Source organism: Ricinus communis, unplaced genomic scaffold (genome assembly GCF_019578655.1).
Source record: "Ricinus communis isolate WT05 ecotype wild-type unplaced genomic scaffold, ASM1957865v1 Ctg27, whole genome shotgun sequence".
In the NCBI taxonomy this organism is placed as follows: Eukaryota; Viridiplantae; Streptophyta; class Magnoliopsida; order Malpighiales; family Euphorbiaceae; genus Ricinus; species Ricinus communis.
Window position 1 is genome coordinate 53,535 of NW_025963461.1, and position 6,757 is coordinate 60,291.

The 6,757-nt window shown below is 40.4% G+C and overlaps 1 non-coding gene across 1 annotated transcript; it reads left to right on the forward strand.

The window, feature by feature from the left end:
* The first annotated feature begins 2,864 nt into the window (after positions 1-2,864).
* On the forward strand, positions 2,865-2,971 carry LOC112536160. Its single transcript, XR_003080216.2, has one exon. It is a non-coding gene; the product is annotated as a small nucleolar RNA R71 (small nucleolar RNA).
* Positions 2,972-6,757: the final 3,786 nt, after the last annotated feature.

Consider the following 6,757-nt stretch of genomic DNA (forward strand, 5'->3'; position numbering starts at 1 on the left):
AAAATTTCCTAAATAATAAAAAAATTGCATAAAAGAAAAATCAAATTTAATCAAATAAAAGCAAAAGGCAAAGAGACTTACTTGAAGTTGTCGTGATAGGTAAGAAAAATCAAAGACAAAGAAGAAACAACACTTTAGAGCTTAGAGAGGCAATGGTAGGAAATTTTCTAAAAAGGCCTGCTTTTATAGTCACGGGGGTTAGCACGGGCGAGGGCAAGGCCGTGCTAACCAGGACTCGGCCCATGCTAAACCTTGAAGCCTCATTCGTGTGCCAATCCATCACGGGTGAGGGCATGGCCATGCTAGTCAGCACAGCCTGGTGTTGTTGCCCGTGGTGCCTTCGGAAGCCGTGGTAGTCAGTTGAATTTACCTTGTGCTTTACGTGCATCCCCATCACAGCCTAGGGCATAGGCGTGGTGACTGGCACGGCCTAGTGTTGCAGCCTATGGTAGCCTAGGAAGCCATGGTGGATGGCTGTTTTCCCAAACTCTATATGTGCATATTCATCACGGGCATGACTCCGGCCGTGCTGATTAGCACGACTTGGTGTTGCAGCCCGTGATGCCCACGGAAACCGTAGTGGACAGGTGAAGTCTGAGCTTTCCTTCGCCATCTCGAGTCGGCAAACTCCCTACCTACATTTAACACATATACGCACACATTTAGGCTTTAAATCAAGTAAAATAATTCAAACGGGAAGTCCTTCTTCACCAATTACCAAAAATCTGACTTAAATTATTCAAACCCTAGATTCATACAACTATGTTTAATTATTAAGTGTTCTAACTACCATCAAGCATGCAAACAATTGATAAAATAAAAATGTTAATAAAAACATAATATTAAAATTTTGGGGTGCCTCCCAAAAAGCACTTCTTTTTGGTCGAGTCGCTTAGCTGGACTCTGCAGCATTCCTGCTCCGTGGGCAAATTGAGAAGGTGGGCTCATTGCAAGCTGGGGCCTGAGGCATATAACCGTAAGGAGGCGGTCCAATATGTGCAGCATATTGCCAAGGAGGTGCTCTCTGTACCGAGTTGGGATGCCCAGTCATCCATTCCAAATCCTGTCTAGATGACATGTCATAAACAAACTTGCAACTACCCTTCTCGGCTGTATCATAGCATGAAGTTTTAAATTGATACAAGTTATTTTCTTCAAATGAATAACACACATCAACAGGCAAAGAAGCATGCAAAGCATCATCAATTAGTATATCCTGTGGTGGCTTATCACATGCAAGACCAATCCCATCAATAGCGCAAACGGCATGAACATGGTCGGCGGGAGAACTATCAAATGGGAGCAAACTGAAAGTAACACAGTCATCCCTTATATTAAGCTCTAGCTTTCCCTCAAATGCGTCTATTTTAGCTCTAGCCGTGGCAAGGAAAGGTCTCCCTAAAATCAAAGGCACACCATGCTCATTATCCATATCCATAACCACAAAATCCACAGGAAATATAAATTTATCTACCTTGACTAGCACATTCTCTACAATCCCCCTAGGAAGCTTAACAGAATGATCAGCTAATTGAATGCACATCTTAGTGGGTTTTGCCTCCCTTAAACCTACCTTATTGAACATACTCGTGGGCATGACATTTATGGTAGCACCTAAATCAGCTAATGCATCATAAACACACAAGTTACCCAAAGTGCAAGGAATATTAAAACTCCCTGGGTCATAACATTTCTCTAGTAACTTGCTCTGAAACACTACTGAGCACTCTTCATTAAGCTTAACATATGCTACCTCCTCCAGCTTGCTTTTGTTGCTAAGTATGTCCTTCAAGAACTTGGCATACTTCGGCATTTGCTTCAATACATCGACAAAAGGCAAGTTAATATGCAATTGTTTAAAAATATCCAAGAGTTTACTGAACTGCTCTTGCGCTTCTACTTGCTTCAGTCTAGCAGGATAAAGAATCTTGGGTTGATACTCCTTGACTGGGATTGGTTCACCTTTTACCTCTCAGGTTCCTTAACCTCACTACTCCCCTTAATCTGCACATCAATAGTGGAATTGTCAAAAACAGGCTTAGAAAGAGTTGAAACTAACTTACCCGAATGCAAAGTGATGGCGTTCATGTGCTCCTTCAAGCTAGACTCAGTGGTGCTGGAGAGCGCTCCTTGTTGCCTCTCAGACAACATCTTAGAAATCTGCCCAATTTGACTTTCCAAGTTCTGAATGGATGCTTGCTGATTTCTAAGAACACTGTCGGTCTGCTGGAACCTCATCTCAATCGACGTGACAAACTTCATCATCACCTCCTCCAAGTTAGATTTCTTCTCGGCTGGTGGAGGAAGCTCTAGTGGTCCAGTCTGCTGCTGCTGTTATGGTGGCTGCTGATGCAGTCTCTGAAAACCTGGTGGACCTTGGGCATTATTATTGCGCCAACTAAAATTGGGGTGATTTCTCCACCCAGGATCGTATGTGCTACTATAAGGGTTGTTCTGCTGTCCGGGTGTATTTCGCATGTAATTAACCTATTCATGGTCAGCAGAAACAATAGATAATGTATAGGAGCTAGTAAATATACCTCCCACATTATAGTTTGCACCGTAGTACGGGCCACCGCAAAACTGCTTGAACTGGCATCTAAAGCTGGTATAATTTCTTGGTTAGAAGCTCCACTTGAGCTGCTAGGGCTGCTGTAGAGTCTAACTGGTTGGCCATTCCCTGTTTGACTGGCCGACTCCTAGAGGATTGCCACTGGTAGTTGTTCATGGCCATCGCCTCTATCAGATTTTGCGCCTGCTTCGATGTCTTGCTGTTCAAGGCTCCACCTACTGCAGCATCTACCATTTTCATAGTAGCAAGGTTCAAACCACTATAAAAGGTCTAAACCTGCATCCATATTAGTAGACTATGGTGTGGACAACATCTCAGCAAGTCCTTGTACCTCTCCCAAGCATCGTACATGCTCTCGTCATCCATCTATGCAAAAGAAAAAATGTCATTTCTTAACTTAGCAGTCTTAGCTGGAGGAAAGTACTTGTAAAGAAATTTTTCAGCCAAAGTATTGATAGTGTTCGGTAGAAGGGACTATAGCCATCTCTTTGCTCTATCCCTTAAAGAAAATGGAAATAATCTCAACCGGATGACATCATCGGTAGTTCCATTTATCTTGAACGTGTCACATATCTCAAAAAAGTTGGCTATATAGGCATTGGGATCCTTGCTTGGCAGCCCTCCAAACTGTACACTCTGCTATACCATCTAGATCACATTTGGCTTTATTTCGAAGTTCTTAGCTGCCACCGCCGGTTTGAGTATACTCGTCTATGTCCCATCCAATGATGGTTTAGCAAACTCGTACATCGTTCTATTGGCATCCGCCGTAGTATTTTCGTTGTGATTCTCCATCCCTTCTAGTCTATCAACAGGTACCTCAACCTCAATCTCCTCCTCTTGATTACAAATGCTTCCTTAAAAGTCTGAGGGATCGCTCTAGATCAGACAGAGGCTCTATAACATCAGAGCTAGAGCTCCTGGTCATAAACTACCTAAGAATGGAAGGTAGCAACTAAAGAATAGAAGTAGTTAAAAAATAAATGAATAAAATAAAGTAAAATAAAGATAGAAAAATAAAAATGGCTAAATTAACACAAACAAAAATTCACTCTAGTTCACACAAAAGTTCCCCGGCGATGGCGCCAAAAACTTGATAGGCTATTTGTGTAGCTAAAATGTAAGGCAATGAACCTATCGATGTAGACTAGCACAAATGGTGAGTATCAAGGTCGTATTCTCATGAAAGGATGATCCTAGAACTACTGCAGCGTCTTATGTTATCTAACCTTAATAAAATTGATGAAGTTATTATGCTATGATTAAATATGAACAAACGATTAACTAAGTGTCAAATAATTTCAAAGGATTTAGGAAAACAATCGAAGGAAAAAGCAAACCCTAGGGGACCTAAGCTAGTTGGATTTTAGTGAAGATAGAGATTATATTGATTACTAATTACAATTACCCATGGACGAATTCTTAACTGAATTTGGTATCCCTCTCGAGATAACCGAATTCCTAAACCTAATAACCTAAAGTTGGAATCTCTTCCTAACGATCGATTATTCAATTAGTCTTAAGCTTTAACCCGCCTCTATTAAGCTTTGTTAATTCTTAATCCGGCTAGTCAATTACCCTTGTCTCTAAGTGATCATTAGCTAGTTCTTGCTATTCAAATTTCCAATTGCTAAATGAATTTCTCAATTACATAAAGCAATCTAAATACCACAACTCACAACGTCTCATGAATAAAGTGATTTCTCCTTAATAATGAAAGCAAGAAGAGACAAGCATATAAACAAAATCTCATAAGCATTAAAATCAATCCAACAACATAGGAACCCTAATAGGTTTGACAAATTTAGTTACTCGTTCTAATAAGCAACACAAAGTAAAGAATAGATTCAGAAAAGTAAATTGAAGGCATGTACAGCCTTCTTCTTCAAGTTGGATGAAAAACCCTAAATTCCTAATTCAGAATGATAAACCCTAATTTGCCTCTTGAATGCTCCCAAATCTCCTCTTGATCTTCAATTTGATGTTAAAACCAATGTAATCCTTCCTTCAATAGATGAAACGATATTCTAAGGTCAAGTATTGAAGTCTAGAAAAAGATGGCTTAAGCTTGTATATGTGAAATCAAATCAGAAATCGAACCCTAATTCAACAATCAAATCATAAGTGCTCATCCGGAAAGAAGTCATCGATCTCTTACTCATTAAACTCCTCCAAGTGCCATAAGGACAAGTGAATGTCGTCTTCTCTTGGTCTTCTGGTGCTGTGGGAATCTGAAAATAACCAAAAAAACCGTCAAGGAAACAATAATACTTATGGCCTGAAAGCCTCTCAAGCATTTGATTGATAAAAGGAAAGGGAAAGTGGTCCTTTCGAGTTGCGTCATTCAAGCGTCGGTAGTCTATGCAAACCCGAAAGCCCGTTACCGTTCGTGTAGGGATCAGCTCCTCCTTTTCGTTTTTCACCACCGTCATGCCCCCTTTCTTGGGAACCATCACAGGACTCACCCAAGCACTGTCAGAAATAGGGTAAATTCAACCTGCATTAAGAAGTTTAATTACCTCCTTTTTAACCACCTCTTTCATATGAGGGTTCAACCGCCTTTGTGGCTGCACCACCAGTTTGAACTCATCCTCCATCAAAATCTTATGAAGGCAGTAACTCAGGTTTATTCCTGGTATGTCAGCCGTCTTATACGCAAATGCCTTTGCATACCTTCTCAAAATACACAGCCCCATCTCCCTCTCCTCAGGTTGAGATGAGCGAAAATAATAACCGGTAAGTGCTTTGCTTCATCTAGGTAGGCATACATTAAGTGCTCGGCAACTCTTTCAACTCAAGAACGGGCGGCTCCTCCAAAGAAGGCTTGGCCTTTACTCCCCGACTGTCAAGATCAACAAAACCATCAGTCTTTTCATCATTAACATTAACAGCTAATAAGTGCTCTAGCTGCTCCAACACTTGTTCATTGGATAAATTATCCTCATTTTCTTGCATTGCCACTTGCAAAGGATCATCAATAATTATTTCCTGCAATTGAGATTCCACAATATCATTGATAAAATCAATCGAACAGACAGTACCATCATGCTCATATGGGTATCTTAAGGATTTAGTCAAATCAAATGTAATGCTCTCATCATCTACCCTAAGTTCCAGCTTTCCTCTACTAACATCTATCAAAGCTTTAGTTGTATGTAAAAAAGGTCTACCTAGGATCAATGGGACATCACTCTCACCATTCATATCCATGACAACAAAATCCATAGGAAATATAAATTTGTTAACTTTAACTAGCACATCCTCTATAATCTCTTTCGGGTACTTAACAGTTCTGTCTGCTAGTTGTATACTCATCCTGGTAGGAGTTAGCTTAAAAGTGCTTAGTCCTAACTTCTCAAACAATGAACTAGGCATCAAATTGATGCTAGCTCCTAAATCAGCTAATGCTAGCAATTTCAATTTATCCGTATAGTAAAACTCCCTAGATCGTGTCGTTTGACTGGAATCTTGCTCTGAAACACTGCTGAGCATTCTGCATTCAAGGTCACCAATCCCAAATCCTCTAACTTCCTCTTGTTGCTTAGAATTTCTTTTAAAAACTTTGCATACTTTGGCATCTGTGAAATAGCTTCAACAAAAGGCAAGTTAATCCACAATTGTTTAAAAAGATTTAAAAATTTACTGAATTGCTAATCAACTTTATCCTGCTTGAGTTTTGCAGGATATGGAATGGGAGGTTGGTATGGCCTCGAGGGGATCTTCTTCAAATCCTCCTTCTCTTCAACTGCTCCCTTTTCTTTCTCCTCAGGCTTGTCTTTGTTTTTCGACTCATCCACTTGCACATTAAAATCATCATTAGTGAAAGGCTTAGATGGACTAGGAAGATCCTTACCTTATCTAAAAGTAATTGCTTTGGCATGCTCCCTTGGATTAGACTTTGTGTTACTTAGAAGCGTGCCTGGTTGCCTCTCAGCCATCATCCTAGACAACTGCCCAATTTAAGTTTCTAAGTTTTGAATTGAAGCTTGCTGATTCCGAATGGCAGTGTCCGTTTGTTGAAATCTGTTTTCTGAAGTTGCAACGAACTTCGTCATCAACTCTTCCAAGTTAGGTTTCTTCTCTTGACTACCTCCTGGTTGATAGGGAACATAATGCATAGGCTGCTGCGGATGCAACCTCTGATATCCTAGTCGACCTTGGTTATTGGAATTCCTCCATCCAAAA